The sequence below is a fragment of the Arachis ipaensis genome, chromosome B4 (genome assembly GCF_059453495.1).
Source record: "Arachis ipaensis isolate K30076 ecotype BB chromosome B4, ASM5945349v1, whole genome shotgun sequence".
Taxonomy (NCBI): domain Eukaryota; kingdom Viridiplantae; phylum Streptophyta; class Magnoliopsida; order Fabales; family Fabaceae; genus Arachis; species Arachis ipaensis.
Window position 1 is genome coordinate 28,132,242 of NC_142439.1, and position 8,903 is coordinate 28,141,144.

General features: G+C 38.5%; 1 non-coding gene across 1 annotated transcript; it reads right to left on the reverse strand.

Moving 5' to 3' along the window:
- Nucleotides 1-313: 313 nt before the first annotated feature.
- Nucleotides 314-417, reverse strand: LOC148567020 (small nucleolar RNA R71). Its single transcript, XR_015882534.1, has one exon. It is a non-coding gene; the product is annotated as a small nucleolar RNA R71 (small nucleolar RNA).
- Nucleotides 418-8,903: the final 8,486 nt, after the last annotated feature.

Below are 8,903 nucleotides of genomic sequence, written 5' to 3' on the forward strand. Positions count from 1 at the left end.
CTCAATTCCTGCAATTGGAGCAAACAACTTTGAGCTTAAGCCTCAATTAGTTTCTCTGATGCAGCAGAATTGCAAGTTTCATGGACTTCCATTGGAAGATCCTCATCAGTTTTTAGCTGAATTCTTGGAGATCTGTGATACTGTTAAGACCAATGGGGTTAATCTTGAGGTCTACAGACTTATGCTTTTCCCCTTTGCTGTAAGAGACAGAGCTAGGACATGGTTAGACTCACAACCTAAAGATAGCCTGAACTCTTGGGAAAAGTTGGTCAATGCTTTCTTGGCCAAATTCTTTCCACCTCAAAAATTGAGCAAGCTTAGAGTGGAAGTCCAAACCTTCAGACAGAAGGAAGGTGAATCCCTCTATGAAGCTTGGGAAAGATACAAGCAATTGATCAGAAGGTGTCCTTCTGACATGTTTTCAGAATGGAGCATCATATGTATATTCTATGATGGTCTGTCTAAATTGTCCAAGATGTCATTGGACCACTCTGCTGGAGGATCTCTTCATCTGAAGAAGACGCCTGCAGAAGCCCAGGAACTCATTGAAATGGTTGCAAATAACCAGTTCACGTATACTTCTGAAAGGAATCCTGTGAATAATGGGACAACTCAGAAGAAAGGAGTTATTGAGATTGATACTCTGAATGCAATATTGGCTCAGAACAAAATATTGACTCAGCAAGTCAATATGATTTCTCAGAGTCTGTCTGGAATGCAAGCTGCATCAGGCAGTACTAAGGAGGCTTCCTCTGAAGAAGAAGCCTATGACCCTGAGAATCCTGCAATGGCAGAGGTGAATTACATGGGAGAATCCTATGGAAACACCTACAATCCTTCATGGAGGAATCATCCTAATCTCTCATAGAAGGATCAACAGAAGCCTAATCAAGGCTTCAATAATAATAATGGTGGAAGAGCATGGTTTGGCAATAACAAACCTTTTTCATCATCTTCTCAGCAACAGACAGAGAATTCTAAACAGAGCCACTCTGACTTAGCAATTGTAGTCTCTGATCTATCTAAGACCACTCTCAGTTTTATGACTGAAGCAAGGTCCTCCATTAGAAATTTGGAGGCACAAGTGGGTCAGCTGAGTAAAAGAGTTACTGAACTCCCTCCTAGTACTCTCCCAAGCAATATAGAAGAGAATCCAAAAAGAGAGTGCAAGGCCATAACTATAACCAACATGGCTGAACCTGGAGAGAAAGAAAAGGCAGTGATTTCCAGTGAGGAAGACCTCAATGGACGTTCACTGGCCTCCAAGGAGTTCCCTAATGAGGAACCAAAGGAATATGAGGCTCATATAGAGACTATAGAGATTTCACTGAACTTACTATTGCCATTCATGAGCTCTGATGAGTATTCTTCCTCTGAAGAGGATGAAGACATTGTTGAAGAGCAAGTTGCTCAGTATCTAGGAGCAATCATGAAGATGAATGCCAAGTTAATTGGTAATGAGACTTGGGAGGATGAACCCCCATTGCTCATCAATAAACTGAATGATCTGGTTCAACTGAAATTACCTCAAAAGAAACATGATCCTGGAAAGTTTTTAATACCTTGTACCATAGGCACCATGACCTTTAAGAAGGCTCTGTGTGACCTTGGGTCAAGTATAAATCTTATGCCACTCTCTGTAATGGAGAAACTAGGGATCTTTGAGGTGCAAGCTGCAAGAATCTCACTAGAGATGGCAGACAATTTAAGGAAACAGGCTTATGGACTTGTAGAGGATGTCTTAGTGAAGGTTGAAGGCTATTACATCCCTGCTGACTTCATAATCATAGAGACTAGGAAGGATGAAGATGAATCCATCATCCTTGGAAGACCCTTCCTAGCCACAGCAAGAGCTGTGATTGATGTGGACAGAGGAGAGTTAGTCCTTCAAGTGAATGAGAACTACCTTGTGTTTAAGGCTCAAGGATCTTCTTCTGCAACCATGGTGAGGAAGCATGAAAAGCTTCTCTCAATACAGAGTCAAACAGAGCCCTCACACTCAACTTCTAAGTTTGGTGTTGGGAGGCCAACATCAAGCTCTGAGTCTCTGCGAAGCTCTCTAAGAGCTTCACTGTCAAGCTACTGACATTAAAGAAGCGCTTATTGGGAGGCAACCCAATGTTATTTAATTATATTTATTTATTTTCTATTGTTATTTTATGTTTTCTTTAGGTTGATGATCATGTGAAGTCACAAAAATAACTGAAAAATCAAAAATAGAATGAAAAATAGCATTAAAATAGCACACCCTGGAGGACAGGCTTACTGGCGTTTAAACACCAGTAAGGATAGCAGAATGGGCGTTTAACGCCCAGCCTGGCAGCATTCTGGGCATTAAACGCCAGAATGGGTAGCACTCTGGGCGTTTAACGCCAGAAAGGGCTGTCTGGCATAGGCTGGCGTTAAACGCCAGAAATGGGTAGCAGACTGGTGTTTAACGCCAGGAAAGGTAGCAGAGCGGGTGTTAAACACCAGAATTGGCACAGAATGGGCGTTTAAATGCCAGAATTGGCACAGAAAGGGCGTTTGAACGCCAGATTGGTGCAGGGACTCAAATTCCTTGACACGTCAGGATCTGTGGATCCACAGGATCCCCACCTACCCCACCTTTTCTCTCTCCTCTTCACACATTTCCATAACCCTCTTCCCCATATTCTCTTCACCACTCATATCCATCCATCATAAACCATTGACCAATCACCTCACCATTCAAATTCAAACCATTTCCCTCCCAAACCCACCCATTCTCACACGGATTCCCTCTCTCTCCTACCCTATACATACCCCTCCTCACTACCTTCACTTTCACACATCATCACCACCTAAAACCCCCCTTGGCCGAACCATTCACACACCTCCATCTCCTCCATCTCTTCTTCTTCTAATCCCCTCTTTCTTCTTTTGCTCGAGGACGAGCAAACCTTTTAAGTTTGGTGTGGAAAAAGCTCTACTTTTTGTTTTTCCATAACCATTAATGGCACCTAAGGCCGGAGAAACCTTTAGAAAGAGGAAAGGGAAGGCAATTGCTTCCACCTCTGAGTCATGGGAGATGGAGAGATTCATCTCAAAAGCCCATCACTAAAAAAAGTATGGAGCAAATAAGAGAGCCCACTCGTGGGCCTCAACAAGAGTATGAGGAAATTCCTCATCATGAAATCCCTGAGATGCCTCAAGGGATGCATTTTCCTCCACAAAACTATTGGGAGCAAATCAACACCTCCCTAGGAGAATTAACTTCCAACATGGGACAACTAAGGATGGAGCACCAAGAGCATTCCATCCTCCTCCATGAAATTAGAGAAGACCAAAGAGCCATAAGGGAGGAGCAACAAAGGCAAGGAAGAGACATAGAGGAGCTCAAGAACTCCATAAGATCTTCAAGAGGAAGAACTAGCCGCCATCACTAAAGTGGACCCGTTCTTTAATTTCCTTGTTCTTATTTTTCTGTTTTTCGAAAATTATGCTTTATGTCTTATCTATGTTTGTGTCTTTATTACATGATCATTAGTGTCTAGTGTCTATGTCTTAAAGCTATGAATGTCCTATGAATCCATCACCTTTCTTAAATGAAAAATGTTTTTAATTGCAAAAGAACAAGAAGTACATGATTTCGAATTCTATCTTGAAATTAGTTTAATTATTTTGATGTGGTGGCAATACTTTTGTTTTCTGAATGAATGCTTGAACCGTGCATATTTTTGAATTTGTTGTTTATGAATGTTAAAATTGTTTGCTCTTGAAAGAATAAAGAAAAAGGAGAAATATTATTTGATAATCTGAAAATTCATAAAATTGATTCTTGAAGCAAGAAAAAGCAGTGAATAGACAAAAGCTTGCGAAAAAAAAAGGAGAAAAAAATAGCAAAAAAAAAGAGAAAGAGAAAGAAAAAGCAAGCAGAAAAAGCCAATAACCCTTTAAACCAAAAGACAAGGGTAGAAAAAGGATCCAAGGCTTTGAGCATTAATAGATAGGAGGGCCCACAGGAATAAAATCCTGGCCTAAGCGGCTAAACCAAGCTGTCCCTAAGCATGTGCTTGTGGCGTGAAGGTGTCAAGTGAAAAGCTTGAGACTGAGCGGTTAAAGTCGTGGTCCAAAGCAAAAAGAGTGTGCTTAAGAGCTCTGGACACCTCTAACTGGGAACTCTAGCAAAGCTGAGTCACAATCTGAAAAGGTTCACCCAGTTATATGTCTGTGGCATTTATGTATCCGGTGGTAATACTAAAAAACAAAATGCTTAGGGTCACGCCCAAGACTCATAAAGTAGCTGTGTTCAAGAATCAACATACTGAACTAGGAGAATTAATAACACTATCTGAATTCTGAGTTCCTATAGATGTCAATCATTCTAAACTTCAAAGGATAAAGTGAGATGCCAAAACTGTTCAGAAGCAAAAAGGCTACAAGTCCTGCTCATCTAATTGAAGCTAATCTTCATTGATAAGTTTGGAATTCATTGTATATTCTCTTCTTTTTATCCTATTTTGTTTGCAGTTGCTTGGGGACAAGCAACAATTTAAGTTTGGTGTTGTGATGAGCGGATAATTTATACCCTTTTTGGAATTATTTTTACATAGTTTTTAGTATGTTTTAATTACTTTTTATTTTATTTTTATTAGTTTTTATTCAAAAATCATATTTCTGGATTTTACTATGAGTTTGTGTATTTTTCTGTGATTTTAGGTATTTTCTGGCTGAAATTGAGGGACCTGAGCAAAAATCTAGTTCAGAGGCTGAAAAAGGACTGCAGATGCTGTTGGATTCTGACCTCCCTACACTCGAAATGGATTTTCTAGAGCTACAGAAGTCCAATTGGCACGCTCTCAATTGCGTTGGAAAGTAGACATCTTGGGACTTTCAGAAATATATAATAGTCCATACTTTGCCCGAGATTTGATGGCCCAAACTGGCGTTCAAAGTCAGCCAAAAATATATTGGCGTAAAATGCCCAAATTGGCACCAGAATTAGAGTTAAACGCCCAAACTGGCACCAAAGCTGGTGTTTAACTCCAGGAACAGCCTAAGCACGAAAAAGCTTCAATGCTTAGCCCAAGCACACACCAAGTGGGCCCGGAAGTGGATTTCTGCACTATCTGCACTTAGTTATTCATTTTCTGTAAACCCTAGTAACTAGTCTAGTATAAAAACTACTTTTAGAGATTTATTTTAAAGTCGGTCTTTTGTCAAGCTTATGCTATTGTACACGTTTGGAGGCTGGCCTCACGACCATGCCTAGACCTTTCACTTATGTATTTTCTACGGTGGAGTTTCTACACCCCATAGATTAAGGTGTGGAGCTCTGCTGTTCTTCATGAATTAATACAAGTACTATTGTTTTTCTATTCAATTCAGGCCTACGTCTTCTCTAAGATATTCACTCGCACTTCAACCTGATGAATGTGATGACCCGTGACACTCATCATCATTCTCACTTATGAACGCGTGCCTGACAAATACTTCCGTTCTATCTGCAATAGCTTGAGTGTATATCTCTTGGCCTCCTGGTTCATGACGCATGGTTGCCTCTCCTGACAACAGAGCATTCCATTCCGTGAGATCAGAGTCTTTATGGTATATGCTAGAACCATTGGCAGCATTCCTGAGATCCGAAAAGTCTAAACCTTGTATGTGGTATTTTGAGTAGGATCTGGAAAGGGATGACTGTGACGAGCTTCAAACCTGCAAATGTGGGGCACCAAGTGACAGTGTGCAAAAGGACAATGGTCCTATTCCGACACTAGCGAGAACCGACAGATGATTAGCCGTGCAGTGACAGCGCATATGGATTTGTTTTCATCCGAGAGGATTAATCAACCTCCTCATGAATGAATGGATTTCCTCACTTTATAGCCTCTAATCTGTGTTTTCTGGGCCAAAAATTGGGTCGAAAACAGCCCAGAAATCGCTGGAGAAGAAATCTGCCACGCTGATTTCCGTCACTGGGATGCGTCCACGTGGAGCGCGCGTTCGCATCGCCTAGCGTCAGGGCAACTATGGCATATTATATATGAAATCGAAGCCCCGGATGTTATCTTTTCAACGCAACTGGAACCGCATCGTTTGGACCTCTGTAGCTCAAGTTATGACAGTTTTAGTGCGAGAGGGTCAGGCTGACAGCTTTGCAGTTCCTTCAACTTCTTGTATTCCTTCTATTTTTGTATGCTTCCTTTCCATCCTCTAAGTCATTCCTGCCCTATAAACTCTGAAATCACTTAACACACATATCATGACATCGAATGGTATAAAGGGAGAATTAATATTAGCAAATTAAGACCAAAGAAACATGTTTTCAGTCATAGTACAAAATCAGGAAGGAAAATATAAAACCATGCAAATAGTATGAATAAGTGGGTAAAGAGTTGATAAAAACCACTCAATTAAGCACAAGATAAACCATAAAATAGTGGTTTATCAACCTTCCCACACTTAAACATTAGCATGTCCTCATGCTAAGCTCAAGAGAAGCTATAAAGGGGTGAAGAGCAATGATAGAATGTATGAAATACAACCTATCTATATGAATGCAACTACATGCAGAATGTTTCTACCTACTTGGTTAAAAGTAAATAAATCTTCCAAGAACATACATAAATCAGATTTCACTAATTCAAATTATACAATAAAAGACAAGTAAACTTGTAAGAAGATAGCTCATGAAAGCAGGGAACATAGAATCAAGCATTGAACCCTCACTGGTAGTGTATATCACTCTAACTCTCAAGTGTCTAGGGTCAATCACTCTAGTCTTCTCTAGTCATGCTTTCTAAAACTTTGTTCTTCATCTAACCAATAAACAATTATTTAATATACCAATGCAAACATCATGAGGTCTTTTCAGGGTTGTAATGGGGCTGAGGTAAAGGTAAGGATATATATTTATAAGGCTATGTGAGCTAACAAAGTGAATCCTTGATTAGTCTAAGATCTTACCTAACATATACATACTTTATATAATTTTAAAATGCTTTACCTAGCTACCCAAATTTTTTCACTTTTGTATTACATGCTCATGTATCAAACTTATTTTTGAATTTTGTCCCATGTGCATTGATTCTTTTTATTTTGCATTGGAGAAATTTTTGTGTCCCCTTATTCAATTACTTAAAAATTTAAATTTTTTTAATTATTATTATTATTATTATTATTATTTTTTTTTTTTTCAATGCACATGGTAATTTAATTATTTTGACTTCACATGAGCATGCTTCCCAAACCTTGAAATAACTTATTCAATTTAATTTTCCTTTTTTTTCTATCATCCCATGTTCCCATAAAATTCTCCATACTTAATTTATACACAATATCTATCTTAAGCTTAACCAAGGATTCAACTTAGGATTTTTATTTTATTTTTCTGCTTAAGGCTAGTAATGTAGTTATGGAATAGAGGGGGGTTAAAGAGTTCAAAGTGGCTAACAAGGGTGATGTAAAAGGTAGGCTTATTTGGGATAAGTGAGCTAATAACAAATAATGGCCTCAATCATATGCAAGCATGTAAATATACTAAATAATGGACATATAGAATGGAACAAAGCAAAGATTGCAATTATAGAGAAGAAAATACACAAGAATAAAAATTTATGGTTAAATAATGTTACCATATAAATAAGCTCAAAATCTCACAGGTTGTGTGTTCTTAGCTTTTAACTATGTTCCAAATACAACTTCCAAACAAGTTTAACACAAAAGTTTTGATTTAAATTAGTGAAATACTATAAAAAAAATTTCTTGAAAAAGAAAATATTACTTCAACCAAGTAGTGACTAAATGCATAAAATCAAACAAACATGCAATCAAATATGCAAATGCAACAATGAACAAACAAAGAAAATAGAGTATTAGTGTTGAAAAGAAGGTAACTAACCCCTGGAAGTCGGTATCGATCTCCCCACACTTAAAGATTGCACCGTCCTCGGTGCATGCTAAGATGTGCAAGTGGATGGGGGTTGTGGTTCCTCAGTTGGGGCTCTTTTTGTTCCTTTCCTTGCCGGTGGTTTGGGAGTAACTTTCTCTTTACCCTTCTTGGTGGCCATCCTGAAAAGGGAAAAAGAAAGTAACTTTTTTAAAGCTAAGGGTTAGAGCAAGGAAGAGAGCGGAAAAGGTAGTAATCAATGCACAATAAAGAAGAATGACGTTAACACATGGTCATGACTATATGTGAAAAGTTCATCAATGGAAATATAGCAAGTGCATGTAATGACAATTAAATGCAAGATATTTATTGGCATGCTGGCAAAGGCATGAGTAGCATAGATCAAGCATTCAATGTTCAAGTTAGATTACTAAGTCTTTCAAACTAACAACATGTTTGTAATAACAATTATATTTAAGTAATAAAATATAAAAAGGGTTTTGTGAAAAACAAGCATTTAGAGTAGTAGAATAAAAGAAATCGAAAAATAGTGCACAATGCCATACGGGCATTTTCACAAACACATAGCATACATGGTAAATAAGTTATTGAATGTATTAAATTGAACATGCAAGCAACCCTTTAAAAAGTAATATATAATTGTCAAACCATTTTAATAATCCACAAAAATATAGAAAATAATGACCCAAATAAATTTCTAACACCAATGAAAATAATGCAATGAATGAAAGTATGCAATTAAATTAAGTAAAATAAAATGAAAGATAAGAAGAATGAGAAGGAAAAGAAGGGAAGAAGAAGTAAGTAAGAAAGGAGGAGGAAAAATTAGGATTGGGGAAGAAAAGATAAGATTTTTGGCGCTGATTTGGATAAGCTGTGCGGCGCAGGCGACGCGGATGCGTGAGTGACGCGGTTGCGTGGTGCGCGATAAGGTCAGGTTACGCAGATGCGTGGGTCACGCGAACGCGTGGCCTGATTTGTGCGATTGGCGCGAGTGCAGCCTCGCGTTCGCGCAACTCTCTGTTGTAAAGGC